Below are 14,238 nucleotides of genomic sequence, written 5' to 3'. Positions count from 1 at the left end.
AACAAGTGGCTGAGGCTCAGGGAAGTCAAGCAACTGCTCAGGGTCACACAGCTGGAAAGAAGCAGTTATCTAGTCCAGAACCTAAGCTGGCAGACCTCTGCCGTCTGACCCTGACGCCCGCCGGAGCCCGGGGGGCGGGGGGGGGGCAGTGGATGCTTAGGCAGCACTGAGGGGGACATGCCTTCCTCCTCTGCCTAACGAGTTGCTGCACTTCCTGCTGTAATCAGCCGTGAAGCCCTAAGTGAGCAGACTCAGGTCCCTTGTCCCTGACTGTCACACGGGCAATTGGGGCCCTCCAAGCATGAACTGTATGATGAGCGAGGCTCAACTCAACCCAGAACCACATAGCTCCTCTGAGCTGGACCTGGAAGGTCTCCTTTTGGAATCAGAGGCTCAGAAGTGCGTAGCATCATCCTCACCTCTGTGGGTGGGATTGGGCTGGAGGGGTGACCCCTTCTAAGCCAACTGCTATCTCTAAGGGTCCTTCCTCCATCCAGAGCAGACCCCATTGATCCAGCCTCCCCCAAATATACCCACCATCAGGCCGTGGCAGGCATGTGTCTGACCCGGCACATACAGTTATTGGCTGTGTTATGCCAATAATTCCATCGTCCCCATGGGGAGAGAGTGGTCCAGAGTCAGAGCCAGAAGGGGAGGCCCGGGGAGGGCACGGGATGTGCCCCACCACACAGCCAGGGCTGGCAGAGCAGAAAGCAGACATGCGTGCTCAGGGCCCAAGGTTTGTTCTGCCTCCCAGCCCTGCTCCTTCTTCACCCTCAGGAACTTCTGGGGGCAGGTCCCTGGGAAAGGGGTGCCCAGACCTTAGTTAATGCTGGGGACCCTGGCCTGGGGGAAGGACTGGCCATCTGTGCTGGGGCCAGTGAGCCACATGCTTTCATGCCGTACCCCACAGGCAGACATGTTCTTTGAGTTTCTCTACCGCAACCCCATCTGCCCTCTCTGGCTGCACCTCCCTGGCTAGCAAGACAGCACAGGGGCCCTCCTCAGTACTTCCACCTCGGTATTTCCTGCTCACTCCAACCCTCTGTTCTTTCTTTGCCTTCTTCCTCTCCTCCACCTTCCACATAGTAGGCAGTTTCTAAGAACGGCAGCTCACAGAATCTCACAGTTGGAAGATCTTCCAGGCCCACTGTCTGCCTGTGCAGAAGTCCCTGTGCCATGTCCCTGATGGACATTGATCAGCCTCAGGGGGCTTGGATCCTTCCAGGGACAGGGAGCTCACTATCCCATGAGACAGCCTTTTATTGCTATGCAGGTCTGACTTATGCTAAGAAATTACCAACTCATTTTCAGTTCCACATCTTCCTCCCCCAAATTCACTGCTCCTAGTTCAACCAATGTTCAGGGGAAACACTGTGTCCCTCAGGGGCTGGAGATACAGAGATCAGTCATTGCCCACATCCCCAAGTGGCCACAGACCACAGGGTAGGCAGACAAGGATGTGAGGGGACAGGTGCTCAGGTGGGGGGACTGTAGTTGTCCTGGGAAGGACAGCTGACCTTTCTGGGACAGCCAACAGATCTCTTCCCCAGGATGCCTGTGAAAGCTTTGGTTCTGGCCACACCTGGGTTTGAATTCCAGATCCTTCATCTATTAGCTGCGACCTTGGATGTGGCTAGGCTGCAGCGTCCTCTGTATAAAACTGGAATAATGGATGCACAGTCTCGTGGGAGAATGGAAGGTAGAATACATAAAGCACTTGGCACATGGGAGCTCAACAATGGCAGTGTTGTTAGTGTTGTTAATTGCGCACCCCAAGATGGAATTAGCATTTAGCACATCTGCACTCACAACATTAAAACGCTGACCTTCAGATCAGGACTTTCCACCTGCCCTCAACTAGGAGTCAGCAAAGAACAGTTGGGAATGTCACTCTGTTCTCTGTCTCCTGTCACTTCCTCTCAGAAATGAGAACCGGAGAGAGACCCAGCTGTGGGCATCCTGACCACACACGAGTTAGAGCATCTTTTCAGCAAAGAGGAGGGAGCAGGTGGCCTGAGCTTTGAAGAGAATAACATCTGCTCTTATGTGGCCTCTTTCAGAGCTATAGGGAACCTCAAAAATGTCTAGTTGAATACCCCATCTAATGCTCGGAGTAAAGTCAAGATCTCCTGGAGAAGCAAGCCGCTATTTCCCCATCCCACACTCACAGCCGACGTCATTCCATCAATCATGAGCCTCCCGCAGTGTGGCCTCAGCTTCAGATTCAGTCTCAACTCAGCCCCTTGACAGAAAAGATAAGGATCCCTTGACTAGCCTGGCTCTACAGCAATCCAGACAGGCCTCCTGAGGGAGGCGGGATTTCAGGATCTTTTTAAATGGTGGGTGAATCACAGTGAGCAGAAGTATGGAGAGTAGGTCCTAGGTGTGGAATATGGGGGTTTTCTGGGCATCATCCATGCTGAGTTCTGCATGTGGCCCGGAAGAGACACCTCCCCACCTGCTCTGCTTGGGTAAGGCAGAGGAGGGGAAGAAATATGAGAAAGGGAATGAGGTGGACTCAAGTGGAGTCAAATGGGCATGGGAGAAGGAGAGCAAGGAATACAACTGTGAGCAGAAAGGGCCAGCCTGCTGGGTGAGGTAGAATTTGGTGGGAGGCACCTGCCAGGGCTCCTGTCCCTTCACCTCAGGCTTCCAGGAGCTGAGCCTAGGGCAGCGATCCCTTTCCGCTCCAGCTGGGCTCCATCACCCTGACAGGCTGTTGAGATAACATAAGCCCAGGAAATTAATTATAGAACTTGCTTCTCACACTATGTATCCGCCCCACGAAGCAATAGCTTCTTCTATCTTCCCCACATCCACCCTGCTGTCCAAGTGCATGTGGTGAGGGAGGGGATCAGGGAGGCAGGGGTCAAAATCAGGTACCACCTCATGGCATCTTTCAGTTGTGGCTCCCTGTTGCTCCCTGTCACCCAAGGCCTGACAGGCACACTTTTAAAGGCCTAGAGGCTCTTTATTATTTGAGGGAAAGACTGTGGAAATCTATGACTATGAAAGCTGCTCTGGATCCCTGTGATCCCTCACCTCCAAGGAGCACAGTCTGAAAAACCATAGGAGAACATCCAGACACCTCCACCTGGCATCTGAAGCCCTTTCCCCCACCCCCTGGTGCCACCCTATCCATCCAGTCGCATCTCTCCCTGTTATGCACCCTGCAGTCCAAAGCTGAATTCAATCCCTGGCCCCACTTGCCACTGACTCTTCACCTGAAAGGCCCTTCACCCTGCCTAGATCAAATCATTCCCTGTCTGCTGTTGAATTTCCACCTGTTCTTCAAGACCCTACTGCTCAAATCTCTTCTCCACCTCCACAAGTTTCTGGTGCAGGCATCTGCCTCTTAGAACACCCAGGGAGCCTCCCTCTCCTCCAAACCTCACAGCACTTCCTACCTTTTACTGTGGTTATTTATGTACTTGTCTGGTCTCCCTGTTAGCCGGTAAATTCCTTAAGGGCAGAAACTGTCTTCTTTATCTTTGTCTCCCTGGCAGTTCCCAGCAGTGGCTTGAACACAGAAGGGGCTGAATAAATATTTATTTGTTGGATACCTTTATTGAGTATTGGTTACAAGTCCTAGTATTGTACTAGGTAATCAGGTTGCATGGTAAAGGACTGGTCCCTGCCCTCAGCAAGACTTTGGTCTGAAAGAAAACAAAATATGCAAATTGATTAATTGTGATACAGAGAAAAAGTGCAGAATGATGGATCTGAGCACCTCAGAAGTCAGTGCTAGAAACCAGCTTAGGGATGGTCAAAGGAGGCTTCCTAGGGGAGGTGTCACCTGAGAGAAGTCAGAGAATTGACTCCTGCCAGGCAGAGTACGTGAGGAATAGCACAGCAGACAGAGGGAACAGAGGGTGCAAAGGCACAGGTGACAGGGGGGACATGGCCAGAGATAGGGGTTGAGGAGTAGGAGGAGATGGCTCAAGAGCAGGAAGGGGCAGATAATTCCAGACACTATGAGAGGAAGAAAACTTATGGGAATATTAAATGGGGAAGGGTGAAGGGAAACACCCCATGGAGAAGAGGAACGAGCTGCAAAGAGGCAAAATGGGTAACATGAGGGAAGAGGGAGCTGTGAGATCTTGAACAGGATTTTTCCTTCTCTGAACCTCAGTCTTTTCATCAATAATTGTGTGGTTTGAAGTCCCCTTTCCAGCACTGATTTAGAGATGCCAGTGGAGCATCAGCCAGACAACTTCTAGCCAATCACTGCAGTGCCAAGAGAGACTAGGAACAGTAGGGCCCAGGCTTTTAGGGGCCCTTAGAGCAGGGCAGAGCCAATCAGGGAGGGCTCCATGGGTTGGGGAGAGGGAATTCCCACATTTGCTCTTTACAACACCCATGTGAAGGAGGGTATGTTGAGGAAGTTGAGGCTCAAAGATCAGGAACTTGAATCTGAGGCCATGATTTTGATCCTCTGAGTCTGTCCCCAACTGACAGACAGATCTCACCCTCCAGAGCCTCCCATCTCCCACCTCCCTACTTGGGAAACTGGCCCAAGCCTCATAGTCATCTGTGTACCTTACAATTCTCTTGTTTAGGTCCCATCACCAACTGGGCCAGAAAGCGAAGGGGTTGTTAGCCTTCTTCTGGCTCCCACTGTCCCAGTCTGCTGGGGTGGGGGTGAGGGACTTTCAGCATTAAGTGTGTGACAGGCCTGAGCAAACCAGGACAAGTTGGTACTCCACATTCCATATGTGGTTGACCAAAGTCCAGATCACCCCTCACAGGGCACAGAGCCCTAGTCCCCAAGTCTATGCCATCCCACAAGGCACACGCACCTTGCAGCCTGAGGCCTCCCTTTCCCAAGCGCCCGGTTCTCAAGGCTTCCCACGGCCTGGCCTGAGCTGGGCCCACTGAAGAGTCCCATGAAAACTTGAGATCACTTGTAACTGAGTCAGGGAAACTGCACGAAGCAGGCTCAACACCTCGGGACAATATGGGCTCCTTTTCCAGAGCCAGACACCCCAACCCTGCATGGAATGTGCTCCTAAGCAGGTTGCTTCACTCTCTCCTCCCCAACAGGAGACTTCCTGAGGGGGGCTCACCTCACATGACCCAGGTGTGCAGTGCAGTCCCGGCTGCCCCACTTTGGGGCCAGCATCTGAGTTCCAAATTCACTCTGCCACCAAATCTCCAGGACAAATCCCTTTTCTTCCCTAGGCCTCAGTTAAAATGGAGACCAGCAGAGGACTCACCTGCCCTCAGGTGGGGGAATCCCTTAGTCAACAGTGCACTGTGTCCCACAAGAAAGCCCTATGTTCACAGGCACGCCCAGCTGCTTTCAGGTCTAGAAACCTAGTTCAGTTGCTCGATATATCTGGTCCCACTTCCAGGCTCCGTCCAGTGTTCTGGGAAATGAGCCCAGGGTCAGGGAAATCAGGAGGGCCAGGCCGAGGAGCCTAGTCCCTGCTATGTGTGTGTCCTTGGGTGCTAGAGTCTCTTAGACCCCTGAGCTGTGGTTCCTTCATGAGCAAAAACAGAGATGCTATTTGCCCCGGGGTTGGACATACAGGTGTGACACAGCCTGGACCTCAAGATCCCCAGGCAGCCTCTAAATAGGAGCTGGGGCCCTGCTGGCCCCTCCTCCCCCTTTGGGGACCTGCTGTTGCCCAGGGGCTTCATGGGCTAGAGGGGTGACATGGTTTCCCGGCTGTCCCCAGAGCTCCCCCTCCTAAGGCCCATTTCCAAATCTACCCCCACCCACTATAGGCCTCTCTCTCTCTCTCTCTCTCTCTCTCTCACACACACACATACACACACACACACATACACACACTCTTTTTTTTTTTTTTTTCCACACACTCTTTCTTTTTCCGTTGTTTGCAGCTAATTGTTTATTAGGAGATGCAGGCGGCTGCGCCAGTGGGAAGGCTCAGCTTGCTCCGCTATAATTAGGATAATGCACATTAGTCATTTAGTGTAACTCAGAGAACAGCCCCTCCCCCGCTGCTCCTGCTGCAGCTCACTTAGCTCTCAGGCCAGTGCTGAAAGGGTTTGCACAGCCCCAAAGCCCTGGACCACTCCCAAACCTAGGCACCCTCCTACTCTTACTTCCCCTCCCCCCCCACCTCTTCCTCCTCACCCTTCTATCCTACTGGCCACCCCACCAGAATGGTGTCGCCTACCTGCTTTCTCCCTCTCCACTCTCACCTCCTGTTTTCTGTCTCCTTCTTCCACCTCTCTTTCTCTCCTTTTATCACCCTCCCCCAACCAGCTTCCTCATCCTTGTCTTCTTTTCCCTCTTTCTCTCTACCTCCCCCCAACCCTCCCTGTAGCCTGCAGCAGATGGGGGTTAGGCAGGCCAGCAGAGGCGGTCAGGCCTGCTTTCCAGGCCGAGTGTTTGATGTGGCCCTGTGGGAGGGTCCAGGCCCACCTCCCTGCAGGCTGCTGCCTCCCCTCTTCCCTGCCCCCAGCATTTGTGCTGGTGGAGGACTGGGCTGGCAGAGGCAGGCCTTTGTCTCCAGAAGGCCCTTCCCAACAGCACATCAGTGTGGTTCCATGGCCCACTTCCCCAATTTGCTCACAGTCTTCCTGAAATCCAAGGAACAGGGCCCCACAGGAGGTTAATTGTCTGGAGAAGCTTAGGGCTCCCACAGGGCTGGCTGGAGTGCAGAGCCCTCTGCCTCATGAGGCCTGGATCAGGCGGGGAGTGTCCATTAGTCCTCTAAGAGCAAAGGAGCCATTCCAACAGATTCCTACTGTCTCAAGCCTCACAGCCACTGGTAGACTCCAGGCGTGGTGACAGACAAACCTCCTGACTCCTATTCCTCCATCTCTGAATCCCCTTCCTGACCTTTCCACATAATAAGATTTTATATCAGGCCATTAATCTGGGCAGACTGTGCTCTAGGGTCAGTTGTTGCTGGGGACAGTGGGGAGGATGGGGGTCCCCTATGAGTTTTCAGGAGCTGTTCCAGGGGTAAGGGATGCGGCCTGGAAATACAAGGTCTTTTTATCCTCACAAGCCTGTTTGAGCCTTGGCCCCAATCCTGAGATCCCAGATGCAGAAAGACTAATGGACAGACACCTAGGGCCAGCTCACACAACAGGCACCAGGGGCATCCCTTGGCAGGGCGTCAGACCCCACAGCTGATAGCACTTCTGTCCTGGGCTTCTCTCCCCAGGAGCCCTGAGTGTATTCCCCAGGTTCCCCTCCTAGGGCTGCTGTCACGACTTCTACATCTTTTTTTTTTTTTTCCCAAAGATAAATTTTTTTTAAAGATTTTTATTTATTTATGCATATAAGAACTGGGGTACAGGCCAGAGGTGTGGAGGATGGGGAACAGGCAAACAGACCGAAATACACTGCTGAGGGGAGCAGTGGGCGAGTCCAGAGAGGTCTGCTGCACCATGTGGGTAGCTGGGATTGTTAGGGGAAAAGGATGTCCTAAAGCTAATTCCACACAGGCTTTGTGGACTCCACCCCCACCCCAGGCCAAAGCCAAAGACACTGGGAACTCCAAATCCCATCACCACCCAAGGGAAGGTGGCTGGGACCTGAGGGTGGGGTTAAGCAGCCAGGTTGGTATAAAGCCAGACACGTGGGATTTGGGGGTCCCCCATTTTGGCTCTCCGCCAGCTAGCAGTGTCCGGCCAGCTCTGAGTGACTTTGGGTTTCCGGGTCGGCGGATCGGGTAGGACGCATTAAAGACTTTATTTCCCTATTTTCTCCCTGAGTTGTACATTTTCCTTATTTCCTTTTCCCTTGTAAATAAACCTTTTATTAACCTTTTGTGTGTGTCTGTAGTGGAGTATTCATAAGTCCCTTTTAACCGCGCGGGTGAGGACCCACAGCCAGAAACCCGTTCAATATCGGGGCTGTCCTATAACAGCTTGGCGCCCAACATCGTCCTATAACAGGATCAAACCCGCACTGCAGTGGCTGTGGAGAGCTTCATAGGTTGTGTCTTAACCCCCTGTGCCACCAGGGAGGCCCGTGACTTCTACATCTTGAGGTCCCTGCCCCCAAGAGGGTGACATCACTTCCTCCCAGGCATCCCCTTCTCATTACCCCCTCCAGCCTGGACCCAAGGCTCCACAGCCCCAGTTCATGTGTAGCTACAGCATCCCACGAGAGCAGTCTGGAGGGGAATGAGTGACCCTGGCCTGGCTGGCCTCTTGGGGCCAGGAAACCAGTCCTCACTCTGCCCTTGCCATCACTTCCCTCTGAGAGTGAGGCTCTGAGGGCCTCCGTGGAGGTGCCCCTGCAACCAGCCGGAAGCCAGGAAACAAGAGCCCTGCTTTCTCCTGGGGTCTATCTACTTTGCCCCCTAGTGCTGTCAGGGAGCATTCCTAGCCCCCAGATTAGCTGAGGTTGGTTCATTCTTTCACTCACCAATATTCACTGCTCCCCCTCTTCTCTTCCTCCACCTGCAACCCTGATTTCCTCCCTTATTCTCAAAGATGAGAGGTGGCGACTGAGCGGCAATGTCTGCTGTGGCTGCAGGAAGGAGTTTAGGCTGAGGGAACAAAAGGAGTGGCCAGATTAGGACAGGTGTCCCAGCCAGGGGGTGCCTGCAGGAGGAGGACTGTTTGTGCGGGTGTGTGCCTGTGTGAGCGTGTGAGCGGTGAATGTGTGTGTGTGCATGTGTGTTAGCAAGCACAACCTCCCAGGGCCGCCCCTATCATTCTTTCATTCATTCGTGACTCTGTGGCTGGGAGCCAGGGAGGTAAAGACAGCAACAGGGCCCTGCCCTGAGGGCCAGGTCAGTCGGTGTCGAGAAGGTGAGAGTTGGGGTTCATATGTATCAGGGAGGGGAGCTGTCACTGTGTCTCAAAGGATCTCTGGGCCCAACTTAGGAGGCTGTGTGGGGACCCACTCAGTGCTAATGATAAGAACACCCAAACAATAGCTAACCTTTAAAGAGGGCTACCTGTGTGCCAGGCATGGTGGAAGCGCTGCACAGGCCATCTTAGCCTGTACCTTTCCTTTTCAGGAAAACCCAGAGAAAGAGGGGCAGCTGCCACCTCATTTTACCTTTTAGGAAACTGAGGTGAAGGACTGCTAAGCTGCTCGCCCAACATCACACAGCTAATAAATGGCAGAGCCATTTAGAGGAGGCCCTTGGTTTTCTCTTTAAAGTGTGTGGAAGAGACCCGAACTTCCCTAAGCCAGGAGAAAGGAAGATCCCAAGCAGAGGGCAGGGATTGACCCAGCCAATCAGCAGTGTTGCTGGGAGTGAGCTGGCAGGAGGCCTCTTGGGAGGGGGATTTAGGGCCCAGTGGGGAGGGGCCCCTCCTGCTAGCTCCTCCCCAAAGCTCCTGTGCTACAACATTATGTTCCAGTCAGGGAGAGGGTGGGAGTAGGCTCTACCGGGAAGCTGCCTCACCGGGATTTACTGCCTCCAAGGAAGCCAGCCAGAGCCTTGGGGGCAGGGGCTGCTGGTGGATTCAGTGCCCTTCTCCGCACCCACCACCCACCAGGAGAGTGGTTAGTTATTGCATATTCACTGGATACAAGTCCTGGCCCTGGAATTCAGGCTGCAGGCACACAGGGAAGGGGAGCCTCAGGGTGATGGGGGGACACAGCCCTGCTTTATGAAGGGGCATAGGGAACTGATGGAGGAGGAAGGTACACCAGGGACAGGGTGGGGTGGATATCTTTCTCAGGTCCCAGGCTTAAGGAATCCATTCCTCCATTGGGCTTCTGGACTTCTCACAGCTTCAGCCTGGGCGTGGGGGGATGGGGGTATAGACCAACCTATACAGGGGCATCTCTGTCAGCTTGGAAGAAGACAGAAACAGCCCCATACTGGTCAGACTTGATGAGCAGAACTGGGTGTTAGTCTCTGCTGGCTCCAGTATCTTTGTGCAAGACCAAATGTCTGAGCAATACACAGAGGCCCCGCCCTAGAGGGTGGAGAGGGCAGTGCTTGAGGACTGCTGGGTCCGCTGTCACCTTCCTTTACGCAGCTGCCCTGCCTAGACCAGAAGCCCTTGGAATCCCTGTCCATCCCTAGGCTCCTCTGTGACAGGCAAGATAGGAATTATCCTCTTCTTCCAGATGAGAAAACTCAGGCCTAGAGAGGTGAGGAAACTGTCCAAGGTCACACAGTGGGATAGGGGCAAAGCTTCTAACCACTACTCCAGTGGATTGAATCCCAGGGGCCCCAACAACTACTTCCAGCTTTTGAGCTACTTTTGAGGTTCTTAGGACTCTCTGCTTCATGCGTCTGTCATGTCTGTACTTGTCCTATTTAACTTGACAGACTTTGACAGAGGCCCTGCCCTGAGCTAAACAATGTAGGAAGTGCTACAAAACAAAGCAAAAAACAACAATAACAAAAAAAAAACAAACCCAAAAACCAGGTCAGCACTTTCCTTCTCTGACAACTAAATAACCAGTAAGTTGCATGAATGACTGAACACTGAACACCGACTCAGTACCAGAGCCTAAAGCAGGCAATTTGCTTATTTAGTCCTATGAGATAGGCTTATGATCCTTGTTGTAAGGGCATGAAAATTGAAGCTCAGAGAGGGTAAGTAACTTGCCCAAGGTCACACAGCCCAGAATTATCAGAGCTGGGATTTGAATGTAAATTTGTATGCCTTAAAACCATACAGGTTCTTTCTTTTGATAATTTCCTTTCTCTTGTTTTTTATTTTTTTTTAAATTCTTGGAATAGCTTCAAATACTTTCCTTCATTTTTAATGACATTTATTGTTTCCTTTCTAATTTTACAAACAATCCAGGTTCATTGCAGGAAACTGGGAAATACATAAAAGCATAAAGTAAAAAATAACAATCACCCTTGATTTCCCCCCACCCCCCACCCCAAGATAATCACCATTAGCACTTGGGTGCATTTCCTCTCAGCATCTACCTATTTCATATAAAATTGGTATCATGCCATATAGTCCCTTTTGCACCCTGCTTTGTTTGGCTCAAACTATTTTGTGAACATTTTCCCATCTGAGTAAATATTTTTTGAAAATTTGATCTTTATCGACTGCCTGTATCCATTCTTAGGCACTTGCTTTTATTTCACCATACTCTTTTTCTAGACATCCAGGTTGCTTCTAATTACCAGTAAATCTAGCATTGCAGTGACTATCTTTCTATATAGAGCTTTGAGCAGATTTCTGCTATTAGATTCCCAGAGAAGGGAGTTACTATGCCAAGGAGCATGAACAGTTTCCAGGCCTTTAAATCATATTTTGACATTGCTTTCTAGAAAACTTACCCAGTTTACCCTCTGATAGTAGGGCATGTGAATGCCCCAGTTCTTAAAACCCTAGCTAACACTGAGTATCAAAATTAAACAATATTCTTTCTCAAGACAGATTTTTTTCCCACTTCAACACCCCTCCTGCTGCATGGTTAATAATTCCATTTTGCCAATGGCAAAACAGCCTCAGAGAGCAGAGATGACGTGCTTGCCTTGGTCAGTTTCGCCCATTAGCCAAGGAAGAGTGGGACTGACACCAGGCATCTCTTTTGCCTAGCAGAGCCTTCGTCACTCACCCTGAGTGGAGAGCTTCCACTCCAGGGGCCTTTGCCCCATAGGTCACACCACTCTGGTGGGCCTGGAGGTCTAGGTTGGGGAGTCACTCTGCATAGATCATCCCTGGCCTTTTGCTCATGGACTATATGGCCCCTAGGATCTCCACCAGCTACCTGTATCCACCATGGCTCTTGCGCCCTCTCATTCATCTCATTCATTCATCTCTTTGTAGACTTGGCACCTGTGTGTGCTAGATGCTGTTCTAGGACCTGGGTGCTTCCTCATTCACTCTCAGCCATACCACCTTATGCCATGCAGGTCACAGCCCCTTTAGCATCTCCTAATCCTTCCTGCTTTGCACTGTATCTTACAGACTTCTGCGATGATGATGCCTGGGATGCTTGATAAACATACAGATCACCAGGTCTCTCCCCTGGAAATTTTGATTGTATAAATTTGGGGTCCTGCCCTAGAATCTGTTTGCTATTTTTCTGTTTGCTCCAGTGGCTGATTCTTACATTCAGGCAAGCTCAGGAGAAAGTGCTGAAAGATCCCCCAGCACTGACATGTTCTTGTATGGCTGACACTGGTATGGCTCTTGTACACACACATACACACACACACATGTGCATGTTTGCACATACAATGGAGCAGATCAAGCCCTCTCCTAGCACAGTCCAGCACCCTCAGGCCCTCTCAGTGTGCCCTGCTGTGCCCCACAGCCTCAGACTCACCAAAGCTAATGGCAATCTTTTTTTTTTTTTCTGATTTGCAAGTGATTAGTTTTAATTTGGGGACAATTAGAGGTAGAAGCAAGAGGCATCTGATCTTGATTAGAATCAGGAAGATGGCCAGAGGCGCCCCCACTCCCAGCTGACCTGACCCTAGACTCCACAGATTCGTATATCTATACACACACACACACACACACACACACACACACACACGTATATATTCAGTAAGGTGGAAAAGGGGGGCTGGTCTCTGTGCTGGATATCTGGAGAAAGTGCAAAGATATCTGGGAGGGGAGCAAGTTCTCGCTGTGGGCCCAGATTTGTCACACCAACCTGAGATGGAACGAGAGGGCCTCTGTTCAGCCATTTGCCCTAAGTAGGTGCCTCCATCTTTGTAAGAGCAGAAGTGACACTTGCTAAGCTTGCACTGTGTGCCTCACCTTGAACTGTGCAAAGCTGTCCAGATCCAGTGTCAGTCCATATCCTAATTCAGCTGGAAAGACATGAACAAAAAAAAAAAAAAGCATGAACAAGATCATGCCCTCTGGAGCTAGAGGTAGCTTGAGAGGACTTGCCTGGGGGAATACCCCCCAGGGGGCATTCCCGGAAGTGACTAATGAGCCAACTCACTGAGAATCTGAATCTCTTACATGCACCAGGGCCAAGCTCCTGATCAGAGGCAGAACTGGACAGAGCAAAGCAGCAGCAAAGCACCTCCTAGGTGGGAGCAGTGTTGAAAGAGCTGGACATGCCCTCCGGGGACTGTGGGAGAAAAGTGCTGGTGCAGCTGGGAAAGGCCACATGCTAGGTCCACCCTGGGAATGCCTCAGCCACCATGATTATCCCTATATGCAGAAACTATGATCCTAGCCTGTCTTTCTTCCCTCACATGGTGTCTCCACATCTTAACAAGGAAATTGAGACTGTGAGGAGCAGAAATAGCCCAACCCATTATGTTAGTCTGCTAGGGTAGCCATAACCATGTCCCATAGACCGGATGGCTAAAGAAACAGAAATGTACTATATTATACTTCTGGAAGCTGGAAGTCCAAGATCAAAGTGTTGGCAGGGCTGGTATTTTCTGAGGCCTCTCTCCTTAGCTTGCAAATGACTGTCTCCTCCCCGTGTCTTCACACTGTCTTCCCTCTGTGTGTGTCTGTCCTGATCTCGTCTGTAGGACATGGGTCATGTTAGATTCGGGCTCTCGGTTGCACTCATTACTCACTCGCCTCCCCACCCCCCGCCCAACATCCTGGCTAGGGTTAGGGAGCTCATTCAGGGAATCCCATTCATTCCACAAAGATCTATTGAGGGCAGAGGGGTGCATGTAAACACATTTCTCCAATCCCTTCCTCCACGGCTCTCTAAGTCTGCTGTCCATCTGGTGGCCCTGCCCCCGATGTTTTCCAGATGGCCAGCTGTGAGGTCGGGTCGGTGAGAGAGGGTCAAAAGGGACTAAGTGCACTTAGCAGCCTCTGGTGTCTCCTGGGGACAGTAAGCAGGGAAAGAGCAGTGGCTCTGACTTCCTGACATCCCCACCTGGCCACCAGCCTAGACAGCAAGCACATGCAGCTGACTGCAGCTGCCCCTTCCTCAGGACAAGCATGGCAGCCCCTTTCCGCCTCTACCCAGGACTCAGACCCTGCACATCCCACCGTGTGAAGTGGCGGTGCTCCTCACCCTCCTTGGTCTTTTAGCTACTCTCAAGGTCCCTCTGAGGGGATTGATGCCACCACTTCAGTTTTAGAGGTGGAGACTGAGAATCAGAATGGGAATTTATTGGGTTGTTGGCAAAATCATGACATCGTTTTTCTATGTTTTCCAAGCAAAAATGAGTCATGACTTTTCTGACAACCCAATACTTGCCCAGTGAGTCTATCGCAGAGAAAAGTCTTGAACTTGAGTCCCAAAACCCCCTGCTTCCAAAAGAGTTGACTAGCTGCCACGTCCTGGCTCAGACCATTACCTGGCTCAGACCATTACATGTGTGGCCGGGGGGAGGGACACCTCTGAGACTCCTGGGGTCACTCGGGAGG

At 51.6% G+C, this 14,238-nt stretch overlaps 1 long non-coding RNA gene across 1 annotated transcript; it reads right to left on the bottom strand.

Moving 5' to 3' along the window:
- Nucleotides 1-3,559: 3,559 nt before the first annotated feature.
- LOC129144840 (uncharacterized) lies at nt 3,560-12,634 on the bottom strand. Its single transcript, XR_008549555.1, has 3 exons — nt 12,536-12,634; nt 8,360-8,483; nt 3,560-3,659 (listed from the first exon to the last, which is right to left on the bottom strand). It is a non-coding gene; the product is annotated as an uncharacterized LOC129144840 (long non-coding RNA).
- Between the last annotated feature and the right edge of the window lie 1,604 nt (nt 12,635-14,238).

Source organism: Talpa occidentalis, unplaced genomic scaffold (assembly GCF_014898055.3).
Source record: "Talpa occidentalis isolate TD23 unplaced genomic scaffold, MPIMG_talOcc4v2.1 talOcc4.7, whole genome shotgun sequence".
NCBI lineage: Eukaryota > Metazoa > Chordata > Mammalia > Eulipotyphla > Talpidae > Talpa > Talpa occidentalis.
This window is presented reverse-complemented; position numbering and strand designations above follow the sequence as displayed.